Consider the following 11672-nt stretch of genomic DNA (forward strand, 5'->3'; position numbering starts at 1 on the left):
AGAAGGTTTCTACAATTGATTCACGAGAAAACAAAGGAACCGCCACAAATATTATCAAAGAGCATGAGGTTCGACAGCACAAGAACTAGACTACTTTTTTGGAGGGGGCAGGGGGAGTGAATAATTTGGATTCACAATGTGTAAACCACTCTTTAACAAAATGCTCTCTTATAAACCTACTAAGGAGTAAAACATTCTTTAACAAAAGGTTCTCTCTATTGAAAGTTGGAACCTAAACTTCTCCTTTGGGATATGCGAGAGGGGAGTGAAATGAAATTGCAGAGTTGTCGTAAGTCTACAAAGTGCTAGCCTGGATTTTATAGCTCAAGAGTTTAGGAGAAGAGGAAAGTCAATACTGCCACTAGACTTCCTCGTATTGCGAGTGTAAACATAAGAATGTACACTTATGACGGCAACAATAATTAGCCTCAATTACATACTAATATGGATTAGGGACAAATTACCAATACCCTACATTCATTCTGTGATAGGAGTATTAGTTTACAGTTACATACTAGAAGCATTTTAAGCTGGACAACCAAGAGAACCGCAACAAGGATTGAGTACTACAAATGCAACACTGTGTACATTCACACCTTCTTAGTAGCATATTCTGTTGTTGTTTCCTGCTTATTACACGAGTAATGTATCTGTACTAAATTACCAACATCACTTCAGTACAACTATGTAGAAGAATCATTTTTTCTTGCTATCCATGGCTCTTAAACCAAGCTACAAGCTTTCAATTTTATCTTACTGGCTACCTGTTATTACTTTCATACATCTTGAGGACTATACCAAATCTATTTAAAATGAAACTCGGGTTAATGATCTCGTCCTCAGAGGCCAGAGCATCATGAGCCAGCTTTCCTGCTTGAGGAAGCCAAGGCAGTTCACCTCTTCCAGGTATCATTGTACGTCCCTTTCCAATTACCAAGCATATTCCCAAATAGTCATTGTCTTGTATCTTCGAAGAACGACACCAGTATTTCCGAGGGAGAAGACAAAGTTGACACACATTTGAACTGTTACAGTAATATCATACAGTGTGAACATTAGATAGCCTAGAAACTCCAACTGCAAATCAGTTTTCTGTACAGAGCAGGAAAAATAAATCATGCAACGTTCAACAGAAACAAAGTTGAATTGAAAATCATAATGTTCATGTCATAATTGCACTTACTTTGTAATCTTCTTGGGCAACCCTAGTAAATCTTCGGAGAAATGTTTTGGTTGTGGGATTACCCATTTCAAATGTAAGGTATTGTAGCACATTAGCCTCCATGTTTACCACTTCTTTCTTTGTAAATGTATTGTCCGTAATGTAACAAAAATCTTCAACATTTGGAGGGCTAATTTCCTCGGTACTTCCTGATCATAATCAACAGATTATATTCGATTCATAAGCAAAATTATACACATTACCAGGGGAATAAAGCCAATTCTTGGCTCCGGTACTTACGCAGCAATAAGCATCGAAGAAACACCCAAAAGCTGAAGTCTTTGCCTAGGGATGACATTCAGCGATAAGAATCTGTCGATGTAGGAAACAGTAAGATACAAAGTGTCTACTAAAAGTTTGTATTCCTCCGCAACTTCCACCAGCCAGTCCACCAAAACTCCTCTCATGTTTGCTGTCACATCCTTTTGAATCTTCTCAAGGTAATCAGGCAATGGTCTGCTCTTCTCTCAATCTGATTAAAAAAAACCAGAGTTAGTCAAAAACTCAAAAGCCCAAATGCTAATTACATTAGGGGCCAATTACTTTGAACAAGAACTAATACAGGTATTGGTTATACATAGGTTGAAAACACTACCAAATAAGGGATTAAATAACACTAAAGCTAAAACCAACATTATTTTCTCCAATACCTCCTACCAAATGACTCCTTACACTACTGCACACAAACCCAAACAACTTAACATGGCTGGAAATCAAGATTTAATATAGTTAATTCAACTATATTAATCACAACCCAGTTGCCAAGATTCAATCTTTAGTGTGCCCATTTGCGAAAATCATCCATAAGAAACCAAATCTAGCTCTATTAGGTAAGACCATTTAAATCAATTGACTTGCTAGCAACATATAATGCACTTGATCTAGCGAGAATTTAGATATTTCACTTCTTAAAAATTACGTACATTTTTTAAACATATACATGAAATGTACCACAAATTACAAATTAAGACTTCGTTATATACTCCCTCCATTTTAATTTATGTGAACCTATTTGACTCTGGTCATGGAGTTTAAGAAAGTATAGAAGACTTTTAAACTTGTGGTGTAAAATGAATCACATATATTTTGTGTAGTTATAAATCATTGCATAAAGGTAAATTATTTTCAAATATAGAAAGAGATCATTCTTTTTAGCACGGACTAATAAGGAAATTAGTTCACATAAATTGAAACAGAGGAACAGATTTATTCAGACTCATTAAATTGTTCTTAAAAGAAACACATAATCGTTAAGATCTAAATAAATAAAATTAAGATCTTCATTAAGTTGCGCCTAAGACAACACAAAAAAATTATTGAGATGAGTAAAAAAGACAAACCTCCATTTGATGAAGATAATCATATATATCAGAAACATAAGCACTACACATCTGAGGGTCATCAAATTCCTTCTCCTTTTCACTAACAGACCTTTTCAGCTTCCTCTTAGTAGTAGTCTGCTTACATTTGGGCTTCATTTTGTTGATACCCACATTTGACAAATCTTGAATCTCACCCAACACAACTCTCTTCTTGTTGGGTTGTTGTAAGTGCTTAACCATTGCTTCTGCTTCCCTTTTCTTCGCCAGCCTTGTTACTCTCACACAATTTTCTTGGCCTGCCATTTCTTGTAATTACTCTCTCTTTCTCTTCCTTTTCCTCTCTGTGTGTGTGTATAGAAGTGTAAAGAGAAAGGGAAGAGAAAGTTGACGAAATGAAAGAGAGATGTTAGTGTATATTTATATGGCGCCATATTTTGAGTTTGGGCGCTAGCTGGGTGGCAAATGGTTTTTGAGTCTTTAAGATTTGAAAATGGCATAAGGTTCTATTACCCCGAACTATATTCGAAGTTGTTATGACACATTTTATCGTTTTCTGAGTCCTATTATCTTCTTAAACTTATTTAAAATAGAATAATTATCCCCCTAAACTTTTTAACATGAAATAATTATCCCCTTAAACGCTGATGTGACAAAGAAAGTGTGTTTCACTCTCTTTGAGAGAGTGAGAAACATAAAAAATGAGAAAATTTAATTTTTTCTTAAAAATTTATATTTTCTGAAAATATGAAAATAAATTTAGTTTTCCAAATTCAGTTTTAAAAAATAGGTTTTCCACATTTTAAAAAAAATTAATTTTTCCAAAATTATATAAAAATTCAGTTTTTTCACATTTTGACAAGAAAAACACTTTTTCCGGATTTTATTTTGAAAAATAAAAATGTCCTAAGAAAATGAAATCATGAAAATCAAGATTTTTTAAGACATATAAAAAAAAAAATCAAGTTTTCCATAGTTTTAACAAATCCATTTTTCCATATTTAAAAAAAATTCATCTTTTCAGTTTTTTTTTTTAAAATGGGTTTTTAAAAAAATTAAATTTTTTTTTTTAAACGAGTTTTAAAAATCATTTTTTAAAAATAAAATTCAGTTTTTTAATCCATGTTTTCAATTTTTTTAAGGGTTTTATAAAAAATCAAATTTTCAATTTTTTTTTTAAAACGGGTTTTAAAAATCATTTTTTTAAAAGAAAATTCAGTTTTTTTAAAAAAATTGACTCGTAAGCTGATTTAAAAAAAAAAACAAATGAATACACATGTGGCAAGGAGAGTGTATGTCACTCTCCCATATGAGAGTGGGCATCAGCGTTTAGGGGGTAATTATTCCGTTTTAAATAAGTTTAAGGGTGTAATAGGACCCAGGGAAAGGTAAGGTGTGTCGTAACAATTTCGAATATAGTTCATTTTTTAAACTCAACCCAACTAAATAAGAATTTGTACGATCCCCTTATTCCCCCCAATTTCTCTCAAACGTATTCCACTTCTTGGGTTATTATTTAGTTGGGCCGGGAGGGGTATTTTTTACCCAAATTCGTAACGGATTATATTTTTAGCCCTTTTTTCAAAGTAGAGAGTTATTTTTGACCCTTTTCCCTATAATGTAGGACTAGTAATACTAATATATCTGATTGGCGGGTACAATAATAAAAATTTCTGATGATTAGTGTATGCGACGTTTGTAAAAATCTATTGTAGTAGCATTATTTTTTGTTGATAGAATATATACTTTCTTTCGGTTGTAAACTTAAATAATTATAAACTTATTAGCAGTAAATATACTTTTTTGATAGATGTTTGTTCATTGAATTGAATCATTCATAATAGAATATATTGGGTATAACATAAAATACATGTTTGGTTTTTTTATACTAGATAAATTGGATTAACTTTTACTTTCACATTTAATATTAGCCTTGGTAAAAGTGTTTGGAGAATGACACCTTTGTCAATTGATTGTTTTATTCCCAGATTGTTATCCTACGTAGAATATGGTATAAAAATAGTACCGAATTTGTGGTATGACCAATCTAGTTATTTCTTCTAACGAAATTATAAACTATCCCATAAAATTATGTTGAAATTATAATACTGGTTAGGTGGCATATGGTGTTTGAGTTAAAGAGTTGGAAATTGTTGTTTGGGGGTGTCCAGGCAAAACTTTAATTAATTGGTTTTTCATATTAGAAAGTGAGTTTAGGGGTTTCCCTCCATACAATTCAACACCCGCTTTGGGAAATCAGTGCATTTTTTTGCGCGGAATAGCCTTTAAAGGCACTGGTTTTTAATTTTTGCCCCTCAAATTGTTTGCCTTTAATTTTTATCCTTTGCCTAAAAGCAATGGGTTCCGGGTTCGAACCCCGCCTTAATAAAAAACTTAAAAAAATAAAAAATAAAAATAAATCGCAAAGCAGAGTTAGATTCAAACTCTACCTTAAGATATAGTTTGAATCTTATAAGACAGAGTTTGGACAAAAGTCGGTTTGCCTAAAGTTTGCCTAAGGCAAATCTCTGCCTTAAAGACTAATTTTTACTCGAATAGGCCTAATTTTGGGTAAGAGTTTGCTTTAAGGCCTAACTTTTACCCGAATAGGCTTAATTTTGTTATAAACTTCTACCTTGCGAAATTCTTTTCTTATTTTTGACTGAGCCTGAGTTCGAATGCAGAAACTCGGATATTAGACGAAAGGTAAAAATTAAAAACCAGTGCCTTTGAAGGAAATCGTGCAATTGTTCTTACATAGAACAATTAGTTGCATTACTTACATAGAACAAATAAAAGGCAACATGAATCAGCCAATTTCATTACTTACACCTACTAGCAAGCCATTTGTTTCCTCTTCTAATATGGTATTTTCAGCATTTTGATAATTCTCTTGTTAATAATCCTTTATGCCCCTTCTCCCACAGCTTCAAGTTTCATTTTTCACAGAGGGAATTACCCCCCACAGCTTCAAGTTTCATTTTTCACAGAGGGAATTACCCTCTTCCATGCATCACCATCATCGTTATTGTTGTCATTATTTCTATCATTGTTGGACGTGGCAAGAGAAATCGGCTCGTTTGCTCGCCCTGCTACTTGTATGGATATGTGGCATGTAATATTCAATTTTTTTATGCTTTAGCCTCTTCAGTGATCTCCTTTATAATGGACACACATGTTGTTTTGTTTCCTATTTCAGTGTTGCTTAGCATAAGGTACGGCATTAATGGCTATTATCACATGGTTCTTGGCCCTAGCTCATCTCGATTACTTAGGACGAGTGCTCTGTTCGTGAAGCATGTTGAAGTAAGAGTGTAAGAGACGATAAGAAGAAAGGAGTTTCCCTTTGTGTGTTCTCAGAGAAACCTGAATCGAGTGTCGGAGCCAAATGGTACTCATCAAATGTTGGATCTTACATTCACAAGGTTAGCATGAAAAAAACAATTCTCATACTTTGTCATTGTTCGTATAAAGGGTGTGTTTTCAATTCTTGATTCAACAAGGTAATTTGTATTCAGGGGTTTTCTTTGTGGCTGACCAAAGGTTCAAGAATGGAATAAAATGGGAAGCTCAAAGCAGCATTTGGAGTCAACTCGAAGTGTCTTTAATCAAAGGTATCAAGAACTTGGTGTATATGATATGAATTGGAAAGTGGATGTACCAGCAAGTCATTTTTGCTTCAACAGGGGAGCGAAAACACCGAATAATGCAGTCAGCAAACTCTGCTAGACGATGTTTCAAACAGAAAAGCATATGGTAAGAGCCTAAAGTTGCATAACTATATGCCTTCTGTAACTATGTGTCATCTCTGTTATTTGATGGCGTTTGAGTCTTGGGCGGGAGTTTAAGATGTTAATTTGACTTATATTGTATATTTTGGATAATGGAAGAGAATATTAAAGTAGTGGTTGAAAAGAGAGCAAATATCAAATCAGAGTTAAGAGTATGATGAATAGTTTCATGAATTTTAGTATTTGAAAGTTGTGGAAGTTGTACATAAGTAGAATGATTGAATATTTTGGAACGTCCCAATATGGAAAGAGTGTCATATGAGTTGAACCGAGAGAGTACCAAATGAGAAAATAAAGTGTGCAATTTATATGCACTTGGCTAAGAGTAGACATTCCTCTTGCTTTCTTTGTCTCTACTCTAGTTGATTGTAATAGAATTCCAAACAATCTTGAATTCATCTAAACCACATTGGTTAAAGGTATAGAAGCTGCATACGAAATTGAAGAAGACGACTGGTAGAACATTGGCATCATAAATTCAATCCCCAAAGGTGTCATACTGCTCGTGAATGTGAACATTTCATCAAGAATGTACGACGTAAAGAAAGCAAAGAGCATGTGTTCGAAAAAATATGGACCTTGTCGTCTCAGTCTGTCATACCCATCTCCCCAATATGTTGCTCTGGCAACTCCTGCGACTGTAAGTCCAAACAATTTCTTTTTAAATATCAAGAATGTCAGACATACTTTAGGGAAATTTAGGAGCTAGCTTGATGATCGATGTGTCCATTGCAGCAAGACCTGTCTAGAATGTACATTTTCCATATTTAGGCTCATGTCCAGAACTTAGAAGAGCAACAACATCCGCAAAGAAGTGAGCGCGATATTGATAGAGGGCAGAGTAACAGGGCCAGATCTGCTAGTGGTGAGTATAGAGGGAGTCAGCAGCAACAGTATTCCAGATATTCAGGCCAGTCCGCGTCGAGTGCACCTCCTCGGTTTGCGGGCAGGAGATTTGATCGCCCTATTTATTCTGGTCCGGGTCAGAGTCGAGAGTCTCGAGTACTCAGTTTGGAGGTGATCCTAGCCAGCGGAGACCACCGGTGCCGCGATGTAGCCAGTGCGGCAGATTACATTCCGGTCAGTGTCGCCGAGGTTCAGATGCTTGCTATGCCTGTGGTCAGGTTGGGCATATGATGCGAGATTTCCTTCGATGGCTGGTAGAGTTGGGGCTCAGCCCACAGGATCCGCAGTCGGTTCTTCCTCGTCTGTGCACCCGATAGGGCAGACTCCCCAGATTCCAGTAGGCCGTGGTAGGGGCCAAGAGGGAGCATCCGGTTCAGGTGGTACTCAGCCTCATATTTATGCTCTAGCCGGATGATAGGATCTTGAGTCCTCCCCGGATGTGGTTACAGGTATATTATCCATATTCTTTCATGACGTCTATGCATTGATAGATCTGGTTCTAAGTTGTCTTACATTACTCCCAATATTGCTGGCCGTATTGGGGTGACACCCGAGCCAATTAAACCTTTCGAGGTATCTGCTCCGGTTAGTGATCCAGTAACAGCGAGGCAGGTGTATAAAAATTATGTGATTGTGGTGTGTGATCGCCAAACTACAGCTGATTTGATTGAACTAGAAATGTTAGATTTTGATGTGATTATGGGAATGGTTTGGTTGGCCTCTTGTTATGCAAATGTGGATTGTAGAACGAAAATAGTTCGATTCCAATTCCCGGGAGAATCCGTACTTGAATGGAAAGCAATACAGTGTCTCCAAGAGGTAGGTTTATTTCCTACCTTAAAGCAAGGAAGATGATAGCTAAAGGTTATATTTATCAGCTAGTCCGAGTTCATGACACCTGTTACACCTCATGGATTTTCGCGTCGTTGTAAGCAAACTAACGTGAGTTCGGAGAGGCCATGATACCCCTATAAGGTCAAGGAAGACTTTTAATAAGTGTTACACAAGTACTTAAAGGTTTCGGGATCAAGCGAATCGAAGAAAATAGGTTCGTTGGAAATTTGGAAAAAACTTGACAAAATTTTGACGAAAATTTTGGCCCAACTTGTCAGGGGCATATCTCCTAGAATATGAGGAGTTACGGAATCCATAAAGTATGTAAATTGAAGTTCGGCGAGTCTTCTTTCCAATGCAACTGACGGATCGCATTTCTGTGAGTACGGAGGGAAATACGGGTCGTACAATAAAGTACGTCCCGTATTTTCTGGGCGTATTTTGCCCAGAATTTCCAAAACCGAAAATTTTTGTCCCCCAAAGTACGTGATATTGTTCATCACGTACTTCAAAGTACGTGATGAACAGTAACACGTACTATTCCCGAGATTTCCAGATTTTGGGGCGTTGGAAAAAATTTTTCCAACTTTTATATACCCCTTCCCACGACTTTTGCCTCATTTTTCACCCAAATCAAAACCCTAAATCCTCTCAAAGCTCCCATTAACTCACCATATCAACACAAATCCAAGAGAAATCAAAGATTAAACACCAAGAATCAAGAGAATCAAGTGTGTGGATGCTCACTAGTGTTGATGGAAGCCAAGAATTCTCTTGGAATTGAAGTTGGGTTTTTTCTCAAGTAAAGTATTTTTCATCCAAAGTCCATTCATATATCACCAAAGGTGAGTTTTGAATTCATCTCACGTTATTAAGAGTATTGAGTGGTTGAATGAATTGGATTGGAAAAGAAAGTAGAATATGAGGCTCAAATGTGGAAATAATGATATTCATGAATAGTAATTTGACTTGAATCATAATTCTTGTTATGCCATGATTATAATCATGCTGTGAATGATACTAATGATGTTGGGAAGTATTATATGAAAATGGATATGGTGTTGCATTGTAGTTATGGTTAAAGATGACTTCGAAAGGGAATTTTAAGAGTTGAATAATGTTTAACTTAAAGAAGTTTATTGATTATGATATTATGGGTGTTGCTATCGATATTTGGGAGTTGTTTACCATATGGAAGAAGTTGTTGGAACAAAGGAAATGCTGCCCAATTTTCGTTAGCTCTTAGCCATTTTAGTTTAGACACAAGTATGCTTCCAATTATCTGATTTTAGTACAAAATCTCTTGAATGTAGAATCGTGAGCTTGGAGGGGGAAACGTTTAGTCGATAAAGTTAAAGAGACGTAAAGGTATGTAAGGCTAGTCCCTTTCTTTCAAAGGCATGACTCCTATACTATGATTCCTTTATATTTCCATGACTTTCTCGTATCCCAAAGTTGAAGGCTAAAGATTTCTAAGAGCTTCCTATGAGAAAGAGAGGAGATATGTTCTATGATAATGACGATGATTATGATAATTTTATTCATCGAGATTCTAAAGCTTATGAAATGATGCTATAATGAGACCAATGATCCTATTGCATGATTTTCTTGATATTACTCATTGATGATAGTCTCACCTCATAATACTATTTCCTTCAAGGTGAGACATGGCGATCATGATTGTTCCATAACATAATTGGAGGTTACCGACCTTACGTCACTCCGATAGAGTTGTAGCTTTTAATTGGGCTCTCATGTATGCTTATTTTTATGTATGATTACACCGTGCCTAGTTGGTCGGGCAGACACCACTTCGGTGGGCGGCTTATGGATGATGATAGTTACACCGTGCCTAGTTGGTCGGGCAGTCACCACTAGTGGGCGGCGTGAGATGATTACCTCGGACGTGAGCTAGTGATGATATTATATTATGTATGTATGAAAAATGTTTTCTTAAAAGGTTAAGCATGCATGGTATTCGCCTTAAGGGGCAGTTTGATATACAGGTTATCTCTTTCCCTCATGTTTCCTTATTGCTTTACTGCATTATGGTTCATGTATTACATACTCAGTACATTGTTCGTACTGACGTCCTTCCTTTTATGGACGATGCGTTCATGCCCACAGGTAGACAGGGAGACGAACCGGATATCTAGGAGCTCTATCAGCAGTCGTATAGGAGCACTCCACTTCTCCGGAGTTGCCGCTTGTTGGTATATTTTTGTGTACATATTTGGGGCATGGCGGGGTCCTGTCCCGACCTTATGATTCCAGTATTCTAGTAGAGGCTCGTAGATACATGTGTGTGGGTAGTAGATGTCTTATGATCTTATTAGTGCATATTCTGCGCATCATTTTGTAGCCTTGTGGGCCTATGTATATATATATATGTATATGTATATATGTGTTTGGGAAGTAAATGAAGGTTGTCTCGTAATGGGTTTTATGATGAGAACGGTGTATGTTCAGATTGAATGTGATGACAAGTGAGTTAGGTGGTGCTCGGTAGGGTAGCTCCGGGTACCCTTCATGTCCCTCTAGCTAGGTCGTGACAACACCGAAGCAAAGCTACCAACTTTTCAATCCGTCTTGGTAGTAAATGAATTCCCGGATGTATTTCCAGATGAACTTCCAGGCCTTCCTCCGGAAAGAGAGATTGACTTTGCTATTGAAGTGTTGCCGGACACCAAGCCTATATCTATTTCCTCCTTACCGAATGGCTCCTGCAGAATTGAAAAAGCTAAAGGCACAACTCAAATATTTGCTTGAGAAGGGATTTATTAGGCCCAGTTCATTTCCATGGGGAGCACTTGTTCTATTTGTGAGAAATAAAGATGGTTTCCTACGGATGTGCATAGATTATAGAGAGTTGAACAGGGTAACGATAAAGAATAAATATCCACTTCCAAGAATCGATGATCTGTTTGACCAATTACAGGGTGCCAAATGGTTTTCCAAAATTAATCGAAGATCGGGGTATCACCAAGTGAGAGTTAGAGAAGAAGATATTCCCAAAACAGCTTTTAGAACGACATATGGTCACTATGAATTTCGGGTGATGTCATTTGGGTTGACTAATGCTCCGGCGATGTTTATGAATCTGATGAATAATGTATTCAGGCCCTTTCTGAACTATTTGTGATTGTGTTCATCGATGACATCTTAGTATATTCTCGGTCAGAAACGGAGCACGCAGACCACTTGCGTATTGTCCTTGGAATTCCTTCGGACTCGAGAATTGTATGCAAAATTTTCAAAATATGAGTTCTGGCTGAATTCTGTGATTTTTCTGGGCCACATTATTTCAGCAGACGGCATTCGAGTGGATGTTCAAAAGATTGAAGCTGTGAAGACTTGGCCAAGGCCTACAACGCCTATAGAAGTTCGTAGCTTTCTGAGATTGGCAGGTTACTATAGACGATCTGTGGAAGGGTTTTCCTCTATTTCAGCACCATTGACGAAGTTAACTCAGAAATTAGCGAAATGTCAATGGGCTGATGCTTGTAAACGGAGTTTTCAGGAATTGAAGGGTAGATTAACCTCAGCCCCAGTCTTGACACTCCCAGAAGGACCAGATGGTTATGTTGTGTATTGTGATGC

General features: G+C 36.7%; 1 long non-coding RNA gene and 1 pseudogene across 1 annotated transcript; both read right to left on the reverse strand.

The window, feature by feature from the left end:
• Positions 1-1399: 1399 nt before the first annotated feature.
• LOC132602536 (putative cyclin-A3-1) lies at positions 1400-2913 on the reverse strand (annotated as a pseudogene).
• Positions 2914-5177: 2264 nt separating this feature from the next.
• On the reverse strand, positions 5178-6745 carry LOC132602537 (uncharacterized). The gene is made up of 2 exons (XR_009567817.1): positions 5501-6745; positions 5178-5459 (listed from the first exon to the last, which is right to left on the reverse strand). It is a non-coding gene; the product is annotated as an uncharacterized LOC132602537 (long non-coding RNA).
• Positions 6746-11672: the final 4927 nt, after the last annotated feature.

Source organism: Lycium barbarum, chromosome 7 (assembly GCF_019175385.1).
Source record: "Lycium barbarum isolate Lr01 chromosome 7, ASM1917538v2, whole genome shotgun sequence".
In the NCBI taxonomy this organism is placed as follows: Eukaryota; Viridiplantae; Streptophyta; class Magnoliopsida; order Solanales; family Solanaceae; genus Lycium; species Lycium barbarum.